At 34.5% G+C, this 12,222-nt stretch overlaps 1 long non-coding RNA gene across 1 annotated transcript; it reads left to right on the top strand.

Moving 5' to 3' along the window:
* Nucleotides 1–4,638: 4,638 nt before the first annotated feature.
* On the top strand, nt 4,639–11,795 carry LOC125656529 (uncharacterized). Its single transcript, XR_008796985.1, has 4 exons — nt 4,639–5,621; nt 6,666–6,733; nt 7,216–7,389; nt 11,679–11,795. It is a non-coding gene; the product is annotated as an uncharacterized LOC125656529 (long non-coding RNA).
* The last annotated feature ends 427 nt before the right edge of the window (nt 11,796–12,222 follow it).

Raw genomic sequence — 12,222 nt, 5'->3', positions numbered from 1 at the left:
ATTACCTAAAGTGGAATTAATGCCAATTTCGTTTAAAATACAGTTGTAATAATGAGCCTTACAAACAAAGACAATGTTGTTACTAGCTTTGTCAGGTGGAACCAAAACAAATTCCCCATGTAACCTATCTAATTCTTTTATCACTTCTGGTTTACTAAACACAGAAGGATAGATGGTACGTACTTTTGTTTTCATATGTCTAATGCGGGATTTTAATATCCCTCTTATGCTTTTAACCCATTATGACAATGCATCAAGTTCTTTTTTCATATTTCTCTCTTGACAAAATTCATAATAGAGATGAAGTTCTGTCGCCAATTAAAAGACCGAGGTTCTCTGTATTTAGGACATTTTAGAATAAGTTATTTGAGGTCCTCATTTTAAACTATATCAACATCACCAGTAATGACATATCCAGCTGGACTATAGTTGAAAGAAGATGACGAACAAGAACACGTTGGTGGATTACGTATAAGATGGTCTATATTTAGGCACTGCAAAATTTGTTTATAATTTAAAAGTTTGGATGCAATAGTAGAAGTATAGCTGTAGGGAGTACAGGGTGTATACTTGAACTTGAAATAGGTTGGAATACACGACTGAACCCTTTTATGACGAAAAATGTTGCTTATGTTGACGGCATCTATTCCTTTATTTGCAAATTTGAGCTTAAGGAACTGGCGGCATGATTTGGAAGGAATATCATCCATGACCCGTGCTGATTTAAAGAGCACATGGTAAATAAATATATAAATCATGACAAATACATATGTTGTTGCAAGTAATGCACATACTTCCGACATAAACGCATCAACAATATCACATCGAAAGTCGCATTGCAACCTGAAAGTTGTTAAAGATTTCACAAACTAAAACCATATTGCAAATTTAACAGAAATTAAATACTTTTGGAAAACTTTATGTCTCACAGAAGAAGAACATATTGGAATTATAATGATAGGCTATGGAATATGCCTTCATTATTTATACAAATTTCTTGAATACAGGTTGCGTTTAATAGTATAAAAAGATAAAAAATTAATAGCAATTTAACAATTATTTCCTATATTTTAAGTGTTACTAGTATATTTGAACCAATAAATCAAATCATACAAAGCAGTTAATTAGCATATTGATATTCCCTTCCGCTTGATGTATGAAATAATGATTATTAAATTCAAGGGCTTTACAGGAAGTAAATTCTAATCATTATCACCCAGTTTAGATTCGAACGTTGAATATGTATATACATTACATGTGGATGTTCTACTTTGTGTGTGTTGCAGACGAGATGAAAATACCTTGTGATCCTAGGTAAGTATGAATGTGTATGTTCATTCTGTATATCAGCAGTACTAACGATGTCCATATGCCATGGCACAGGATACTGGTGTATTTGTTCAATGTTATAGCTGAAATATTCGATGTTAAAGTAAATGAAATTCTTACATATTTCATTACTTATCAATACATCGAATGACCATCATTCAAACATTCACTCTCTTTTACCCAGAGTTACCGTCTTGATACAATGTTCTCCTTTACGTCTCTGTTTGGAGAAATAGCTGATTTTCATACACTATATTCACAGAGAGAGACAAGGTCATCAGTGCTGCTCTGGATCAATCTTTAACCGGACTGCGCAGGAGTGTCAAAGCAAGAGAAACACTTTCATGGCATTGATTTGACAAAAGTTTGATGTCTGGGAAACTGAATTCGATTTTCATAAATGTCATAATCTTTATTGTCGTTATTATAAATGATATCCTTATCTTTCAAACAGTTTGTCCAGCAGGGTACATTAGTCTAAACTGCAGTGACACGTGTCCACCTGGGCTTTATGGAGTGGAATGTCAAACTGAATGCCCATCAGAGTGTAGCTTTAATTGTGACCATTCAACTGGGAAATGTTCTGACCATACAGGTATGAATTATTTTTACATTCCGTAACTGGTTTGAATCAAACCTAATAGTTGGTGAAGGTATGAAATGAAAGTGAATTATTAGTAAAATATCACCTACCTTTTTTTCTTTTCTTGTGTTTTTGCATTTCCCTTCCATAATTTGAATCCTTATTTACACATCCCAAGTTGTAGGAAAAGTAACAATTTTAGGTTGATGTATAATGAAGGACCGTAGAAGCAAGAGTTCGTTAACGTTCCATAATATCTTTCATGTTTTGTACGTTTCGTAAAAAGTGTGCCGCTCAAATCTGAATCATAAGATCGCTGTTCTTAAGACAATAGCCTGGGAATATGTTGACAAATGTCTCTGAATTACTAAATTCTCCATCATCACTGTCCCATATCTATGTAGGGATATTTGAGTTTCACCTGCATATGGTGTATATATCTCTCAACTGATTCGATATGCAAGAGCTTGTTCTGCGTATGGTCAGTTTTTAAATAGAGACAAGTCTCATTTAACGTCAGCATTTCGCAAATTCTATGGTGATTATAACGATTTAGTTTGTCACTACAGCCAATCATTGGAACAGATGCTGTCTGACGTGTGTCATACCGCATGTTAAACGTTCTTGGCACATTGATTTTGACTACGGATAACTCCGTTTACCTGATCAAGATATAGGGCTCACGGTGGATGTGACTGGTCGACAGGGGATGCTTACTCCTCTTAGTCACCTAGATTCCGTGTTTGCCCTATTATCTATTTTGTATAGCTTATAGGAATTATGAGATTGATCATTGTTCGTTATCTTCACCTTTCAATATTAGTATCCTTGTAAAGCGCCTTAAAGTAATTTGTTTTATAGTTGCGCTATATGAATTTAGTATCATCATTTACACCTATATCGTATGAGGTAATTATTTAATCTTTGAGACTGTAAAATGTCTGAACAAGTGAATGAGTAGAGAGATTAGCAAATGGTTACCAATCTTACCACGATGATTTATTATTGATGAAACTTGAATATTGCTATACCCCAGGATTATAAAGCTCAATCCCAAAGCATAACGTAAAATTAATCCAAACTGGTTGTCCACGTGAGGCTGAACAGACTTAAGATCAACGTCATACCATACTACTGTAGTTGTTTTCTAAATACGGTCGTTTAATAGTATTTCGTATATGAAAAATAGATATACATAATTTATCTAACATTGCGAATTTAACTACGACAACTGCAGTTGAATTAAATGTATGTGTATATCTATTTCAGAAAATCCTTTAATATCAATGCTAGGAGAGGAAAATATTTCTAATGATATCAATGCCAACAGTACTCCCTTTGGATCATTGTCGAAAGACCCTGCAAATAGTGTGAACAATATCGTTGATACATCAACTGGTAATTCTCTTGTAAGAGAAAACGACGGGTGTCCACCCGGAATGTATGGACTAGACTGTCGATCACAATGTCCAATGGAGTGTAGCCCTGAGTGTGACCAAACGGCTGAAAATGGTTTCATCCATAAAGGTATCAAATAACTGCAGTGTTTTACTAAAGTGGAAACATAAAAAAGATGTCATATTTACATGAAATGTCCTATATATGATGCGTAAGAGCAACGAAATAACGTGATATAACAATGATTCCATAACTTTTATTACTCTTTGAATCCTTCTCGTTTACTTAGTTTGTGCATCACTCGAATTTGGGTTAGGAAACTGCTCGTGAGAAACCCATTGCACACAAATCATTAATACATTGATGGATACTGTTTACACTCCCGCATCTAAACGAATTGTTTCTCGCTTTGCTGTGTACTAGAGTTCTCTAAAGGAAACTAGCACCTCAGAACTTGCATATTAAAGATATCAAATGCAGATCAATATCGTAGATCCCACAAGCAATACAAACTGAACCTATATAACTCATGACAAATACATATTTTGATGCAAGTAATACGAATACTTCCGAGAAAAAACGCATCACCACTATCAAATGGAAAGGTTTATTACAACTTAAAATGTGTTCAGGACTTTTCAAAACTAAAGCCACATTCCAAATTTAACAGAAATTAAGCATTTTTGGAAGCTGTATGAAAGATAACGAACAATGATCAATCGCATAACTCATACAAACAATACAAAATGAATAGTTGGGCAAAAACGAACCCCTGGACACACCAGAGGTGGGATCATATGCCTTAAGAGTAGTAAACATCCCCTGTCGACCGATCACACCCGCTATGAGCCCTATTTCTCACAATAGAAGAACATGTTAGAATTATGATGTAATAGGCTGTGAAATATGCTATGCTTATTTACCCAGATAGCTTAGATTTTGGCTCCTTTTAATGGTATAGAAAGGTCTACATTTAATAGTTTTTGCAGTTATTTCCTTTATGTTTCTTTTTATATTTGAACAAATCATACAAAGGTTTTAATTAACATATTGGTATCCCTTTCCACTTCATATGTAAAATCATGATTATCAAATTCAAAGACTTTACAGGAAGTAATTAATTGCAATGGATTTAATAATTATTACTCCAGTTTAAATACAAACATTGAACATGTGTAAACAATACTTGTGGATGTTCTACTTTGCCAATGCTGTAGCCGAGATGAAAACACCTTGTGATCCTAGGTAAGTATGAATATGTATGTTTAATCTTATCTCAGCACCACTAATAATGTGTCGATGTCATGACTACTGATATATATGCTCAATGTCACACTGGCTATATTGTAATTGTAGTTGTTAAAGTAAATTAACTTCTTACATATTTCATTACTTATCAATACATCAATTAAAAGACCATTATTCAAATACTGATTCTCTTTTGCCCAAAGTTACCGTCTTGATACACTGTGTCCCCTTGCGTCTTTTTTCGGAGAAACACCTGATTTTCATACACTCTATTTACAGAGAGAGAGAGACAAGGTCACCAATGCTACCCTGAATTAATCTTTAATCAGAATGTGCAGGAGTGTCAAAGAAAGAGAAATAGTCGAATGGTATTCAAAAGACAAATGTCTGATGTCTGGGAAACTGAATTCGATTTTCATAAATTCCATAACCTCTATTGTCGCTTTTTATAAATTGTATCCTTGTTATTCACACAGACTGTCTAACAGGATGCACTAGCCTAAACTGCAGTGACAGGTGTCCACTTGGGCTTTATGGAGTGGAATGTCAAACTAAATGTCCATTAGAGTGTAACTTTAATCGCAATCATTCGACCGGGAAATGTTATGGCCTGGATTTCTCGAAAAAATCTCAAATCTTAAACTCAGTTTCAACTTAAGTCCGAGATTTTATCTTAGTTGAGATTGTGCTTAAATTGCATTTCTCAAAACGATCTTAGTTCAATCTCAGCTGAGTTAATATTATTACCCAGCTGAGTTTATTCCTCACGACACTAAGCGGGCCGCTTAGTGTCTGTCAAAAATAGTAACTTTCACAGAGCTTTATATTTCGTAATCAAATCGTCTGTTTGTCTTCTGCCGCGTATAACATTGAGATGGAGCTGTCCGCTGACCTTCCCAGATCCCATTAACCAAATTGGACAGAGAGACAACGTCTGGCACTGATGGACGTGGTCCAATGCAGAGAGAGGACCGCCCTTTCGGTAAAATGAAGGGGCAGGTGGCGTGAAGAACTCTCATTTGAAGGAATTGGCGTGGGAGGAATTCTTCCAGATCGTCAATGCGTAAGCATAATATTTTTTCCCTATCAACAAAATCTGTGTATTTAATAATCCATAAATGCGCACGTTCCCTTTTATTGAAAAGACGTTCACCCTCCTGAACATTGCACAAACGCATTATGTTTTAGATAAATAATTAATTTAAAGGGATGAAATTAATCTTAATTAAAATCTAAAATTTCTTTACAATTTTTGACATCCATATATTTATTATTGAGGTCGAGTGTTTGTTGATACATGTAAATGAGACGAATTTGTATTTGTACCGATCTGCTTATTTTATTTACCGGAAGTGGGAACATCGTATCATACGAGTTAGTTAAGATTAACCCGAATGGCGAATCTACAACTTGGTTCGATTGCAACGGGAGTATATTTCCATTGTCCCTATATAAACTCGATTTCTTTTTATAAGAAGTACATTATCATCTCACTATTACTAAGATCTTTTATTACTTGTTACATGTACCAGTGCAGTTCCGAATTGCAATAGTTCTAGTTTTGATTAACTGAGGAAGAAGTCGTAATATACCACAGACGCTTGTGTTATGAACTTTGCAAGCTATGCTATAGATTAACACGTGCTATTATATATTATAACTTGTTAGGTTTTTGAGATAAGTGCTTGTGTATTATATGTACACATGAACCGTTAATTTTGTAATAGTAGGGAATTTATACTATACCACCCCCTAATAAAATGTTGTGATTTATTTTTATTAGTTAGTGGGTAGCACAGTATACATCACCGGTTCCTGTGGTATATATACCCAGCCTTAATGAACATCGAATGCGTTTATGTGTGTTCACACATGTATATACAGCATACACAAACACACCATGTATATTTGCAAATAAAGCACAAGATAATTACTTGAATCAGAGACATATATACCATGCGTAAATGTCGCTGCTAGAATTTATTTTTTTATTTACTGATTTTGTTTAATGCAAAAATGGAATTTAGTGTGCATTTATAAATACCTACATGCATCTGAAAAATACCAGGTTATACTAAAAAATATTGGATTTTTTTGTATTATGTAGATAATCTGAAACCAGTCAAAGGGGGATTGAAGAGGTCAAGAAACAATACTCGTACATGATATAAAGAGGTAAGACATGGGGTGAGGGAGTGGGGGTTGTAGTTGTATTAAGCCCATCTTTTAGGGTATGTTCAACTTTCCAACTAGTAGTTTAACATGATAACATTAATTAATTTTGTATCATATACAATGATGACATAGATTACATTAATGTTTATTTTTTTTCTCCATCTTTTTCGTTATTGCACAAAATGCAGTTCATAATGCCTATATATGTTTCTGCTCATGTTTTCTCTTCCGTATTATGCAGTACATTGAGGGAAGGGGAGGGTGTGCAATCTGGTGTAATTTCTATTTGGGGAGATTGGGAGACATTTGTTAACGAAAACAAAGTATGCTTATATTAACATTTAATCATGGTATCTAATTAAAAAAAATCCTCAAAATCGTTACTAGTATATATGTTCATATAATATACATACATGTGTATATGCATGTCTCCACAATTGTTGCTAAATATCAAATATGCATAACACCTTCATTTTTTATAGTATACTGATGTAAAAAGAAAATTCAGCAAATGAGAAAGCGGATGCCATCAGGCGACTTGCAACTGGTGAACAACCTAAACCTCCCTCGCCCACTCCAGTGGAGGCAGATATCATTGATGGAATAGGGGACAGGCCTACATTGTGTGGTCTGTCTGGAGGACATGACAGAGGAAGGTATATAGTGTACATGACTGTTCGAATTGTAACATATATGTGTTGTATAGAATGCTGGACAACTCGCCCCCAAGACAACTCGCCCCCTCTTAGGACAACTCGTCCTCTCTCAGGACAAGTCGCCCCCTTCTCTTGAGACAACTCGCCCACAATATTATATATAAATATATTATCACATTTTATTTTTATTTTGTATGTGTGTGTTATTTACACTTTTAACCCTATAAAGATACGTCTTTTTATTTCATACTTTAACACGAATGGTAAATTCTAATAGAATTATACACAGATTTCACTATTGCATTTCAGAAAAAGTTATATTTTTCATAAATCAATTGGCAAGGAAAATTATATTTACTGATCTTCAAGTAATTGATTAAATGTCTCCAATACTAAGCAAATTTTGGGGTTTGGAGGGGGGGGGGGGGGGTTATCGATATAGTATATATAAGTGTAAAGGTGAAGCATGAATATTCTGATTCATGTGATTATCTTTTAATGCGTTTCTCAACTAATTCCCGTTGAAAAATAATAAAATTCCCATTTTAGAAATTTTATAACGGCTTGCTTTACTGATTCTTTTTACGCGGGGTGATTCTTTTTACGCAGCGATTTCAAAGTGTAAAGAACTCTGATGATGAGTACCTCATAACGTTTGAAGTAAATTTATAACAGCTTGGGGGAAATCAAACAATTAGATTTAACAACAGACGCAGATTATTGATAATTATACTAAGTCATCTGTAGACCAAGCTAATACTCTCCCTATACCAAACGCGAACTTGTTTCCGCTGAAATTATATATTTTACATGTACATAAAAGTGATGATGAATTTACTGAACCCAAACACTGGATTTTCACTAAATTCTTTCGTCTTGCATAAAAAGACACGAAGTTCGGTGTTTATGTGAACACGTCAAGTAATGTCTGCGACGTATTTACTATCTATAAGAAATTCATTATTTTTTGCTAATACACCTCTTGGATTTAGACCAAAAATAATAATTGTAAACATGTAACATATGTATGATATGAAGGAGCGAGATATATCAAGAGAGGGGGCGAGTTGTCCCGAAGAGGGGGCGAGTTGTCTTGAGGGCGAGTTGTCTTAGGGGCGAGTTGTCCCGATGATGGGACGAGTTGTCTTGGGGGCGAGTTGTCCTGATACCGTTGTATACATGGTAAATACACCTTTAACAACCAACTACCTCTACTACATGTATCCATTGATTGATATAATTTTGCTCTTATTTTAGCAAATTGTGTTGCAGGGTATACCCAAGAAATACAAACAAAATAACTAAATTATATCAGTTAGTAAGGCCAAGTATAAAAAAAATTATATTATGTACATTATCCCAATGTATGATATTCATCCATGCCAAATAATTGTTAAGGACTTTGTGAAAAAAAATCTTCACATCTTCCGATCCCAAAATAAAAGTTAATTTTCATATTAAACAATCATTCATGCCTATGATGTATTGAATGCTTCTCATTTAGCAAACCAAACTTAATTTTCATATTTAACAATTATTCATGTTCAGGATGTATTGAATGATTCTCATTTAGCAAACCAAAGTTTTTCCCTTGATACAAAATGTCCAACCTTGAAAGTTGTATGTTGGAGTACATGCAAGGTGAAGATAACGAAAGTGATCAATCTCATAACTCCTACAAGCAATATAAAATAGATAGTTGGGCAAACACGGACCCCTGGACACACCAGAGGTGGGATCAGGTGCCTAGGAGGAGTAAGCATCCCCTGTTGACCGGTCACACTCGCCGTGAGCCCCTTATCCTGATCAGGTAAACGGAGTTATCCGCAGTCAAAATCATTTTGCCAAGAACGGCTTAACAATCGGTATGAAACACGTCAAACAGCATTTGACCCAATGCGAGGTTGTATTGACGAACTAGATCGTTATAACGACCATAGAATTTGCGAAATGCTGACTTCAATCGAGACTGTTGAAATCCCTGTACCATCAACTTGTTTGTCAGTAGCTTACCTCGATTTAAAAACTGACTATACCCAGAACAAGCTCTTGCATATCGAATCAGTTGAGATATATAAACACCATATGCAGGTGATAATGGAATATTGCTACATAGATGTGGGAAGTTGACGATGGAGAAGCTGAAATCAGTCATACAGTCAAAAAATATGTTTAGTTTTGGCCCAGTTTATTTGCAACTCTTAACTGACATAATTCGTGTAATTTTCTTTTCAATTCTTGTGTCTTTTCCAAAGTTTTCTACATGTCACAAAAATGCATTGAAACAACAGTCCGCATTTCACTTTACAACAAATGTACAATGTACATTTAACAACAAACTTGAAACTTGTACTATTATAAAAACAGTATAATAAAGGTACAGTTGCTCAACAGAAATTGCATCATGACATTGTCAAGATGGAACGTAATTTATGTAAAGGATATAAGCCTCAAACTGTCCATTCTGTGAGAGAAAAAACTGATCGAGGCCCGTAGGGCCGAGATCAGTTCTTTCTCTCACAAAATGGACAGTTTGAGGCTTTTATCCTACTTAAAACATTACATCTTTTGTTCTAAGAATGGACAGTCTCAGGGAAATCCATTGACAGTGATAGTTATGAATAAAGCTATTTTGAATAGTCTGACAATATAACCAATTTTGCGTAGAATTATGTTTCTTTTGTTCACTTATTGGACAGTGTCAGGTGAGTAGTCTTCTACTGCAGGTTTTATATTCATTCTTTCTATAGTACTGAGCCATATCAACATGTCTTCCGCTAATTGGGACAGCATTTTCATTGCAAAGTCAAAAATTAAGGATTTTAGTGAAAGTATTGCAAATATTCTGTATATGGAGGGTGAAAAAGTTATGAAGCCAAATTTTGACCTGAAAAGCATTGTGTTTTCGAATATTTGGATTAGGAAATAACTAACACCAGCCAAAAGAACCCAATACACCTATTTCGTGAAATGAAATTATTCATGAAAGCGAAAATGATAATTCAGAATTAGGATATGCTAATAAAGAAAACATAAAAAAGCGTTGTGAAGAAGTTTCGCTATGTGCCTCTGAATCCAGCGAAATTCAAATACAGTATGGAAATATGTCTTTCAAATTTAAGTTTTGATGCGATATAGTAATGGCCAATGGAATAAAAAAATGTGAATCTTACGAGTTGAAGCAGAGAATTCTACTATAGGGAAATATCATTTTTAAGTGTTTCAGTGATTTTTCTGATATCTGTGTTAATTCTTACGTTGTAGGGAATTTAAAATTAATTTTGTATCTCTTTGACAAATATATTGTCTTTCTCTTATTTTCAGCCTACCTGTAGATGTCTAATAAGTTATTGGGTTTACCTGTAGGTGTCCAATAAGTTGACAATTACTGTCCATTATTTTTAAGAACGGACAGTATCTGTCCATTCTTAAAAATAATGTACAGTAATTGTCAACTTATTGGACACCTACAGGTAACCTTTTCACTACAAGTGGACTTTCTTCTATATAAAAGCCTAAAAAGACAAAGGATTGCGTAACAAAAATGTTTTAAATACACTAATATTATTTTTCATTGCAGTGATACTTTACTCTGTGCCAAATGAGGTGACACAGCAACATGCTTCCTCATCTGAGATTATCTCCACATGTATTTGAATATGAAATAATTCATAAAGGTTTACTTGTAACATGTACATGTATTTATTTTAGCTCACCTGAGCTTAAAGCTAAAGTGAGCTATTTTTGATCACTCGTGGTCCACCTTCCGTCTGTCTGTAAACTTTTCACATTTTCAACTTCTTCTCCAGAACCACTGGACAATCAGACTTAGTACACGTCATCCATGGATTAAGGGGATGCAAGTTTGTTCAATGGAATGACAATGCACCTTTAACAGGGGAGATAATTACAGAAATGCAAAAATTCGGCGGGGTCATTAAAAATCGTCTCAATAAACCACTGGACCGGAAAAGTGCAAATTTACATGACCTCTTTCTGACATAGTGCAGACTCAATTTTGTTAAAATAATGATCCATGATTGTAGGCCGTGGCTGCAATAGGGGATCAAAGTTTTACATGCGAATATATAGGGACATTCTTTTAAAAAAAAAATTTCTCTTGAACCACTGGGCTAGAAAAGTTATACATTTACAAAAGACATTAACTGAAATCATTCAATGAAGAATTATGTTTTGCAACCATTCTGCTGCATAACCTGATATTAATTGAAAACCTGTACTTCTATTTCACGATTTATGTACTACAATTTGTAAATGTATCATTGTAGCCAGTTCCAGTGCAACAGTGAACTGTCAGGTCATTGACTTGGGTCCATTGCCAACACCATCCACCTCAAAGAGACGGAAGACGATGGAGGATGAAGAAATCTTAACCCTTCAGGCAGAAAAAGGGGTATACCAAACAAAGGCAGAATATTATAGAATAAAAATGAATTTTTTGCAATTTAAAATGAAGGAGAAGGCATGTACAGAGCAATAGGCATTTGGTTTTTACCCTGTTTCTTCCTCTTTTTTTTCTCCACAGTACTTTTTTTGTCTGGGAGTGTTCTCAGAAATGCTCAAGCACACGAAGTGGTAAAAATGTATTGCATGTTTTTGTAAATATTCTTCTCAAGAAGCACTATTCCTATTTTTAATAAAAAGTGGCATAAATCATCCTAGGTTGAAGGGGATTGAATTTCCTTGAAATGAAGGGCCCTTCTCCCCCAAGAAAAGACAAAAATCATTTGAAAATCTTCTCAAGTACCACTGACCCAGAAAAATTGAAATGTGTATCAATGCTTCCTGACAGTGTAGATTCGAGTTTTGTTT

The sequence above is a fragment of the Ostrea edulis genome, chromosome 7 (assembly GCF_947568905.1).
Source record: "Ostrea edulis chromosome 7, xbOstEdul1.1, whole genome shotgun sequence".
In the NCBI taxonomy this organism is placed as follows: Eukaryota; Metazoa; Mollusca; class Bivalvia; order Ostreida; family Ostreidae; genus Ostrea; species Ostrea edulis.
Note: the sequence above shows the minus strand (reverse complement) of the source record. Positions and strands in the feature narration are given on the sequence as shown.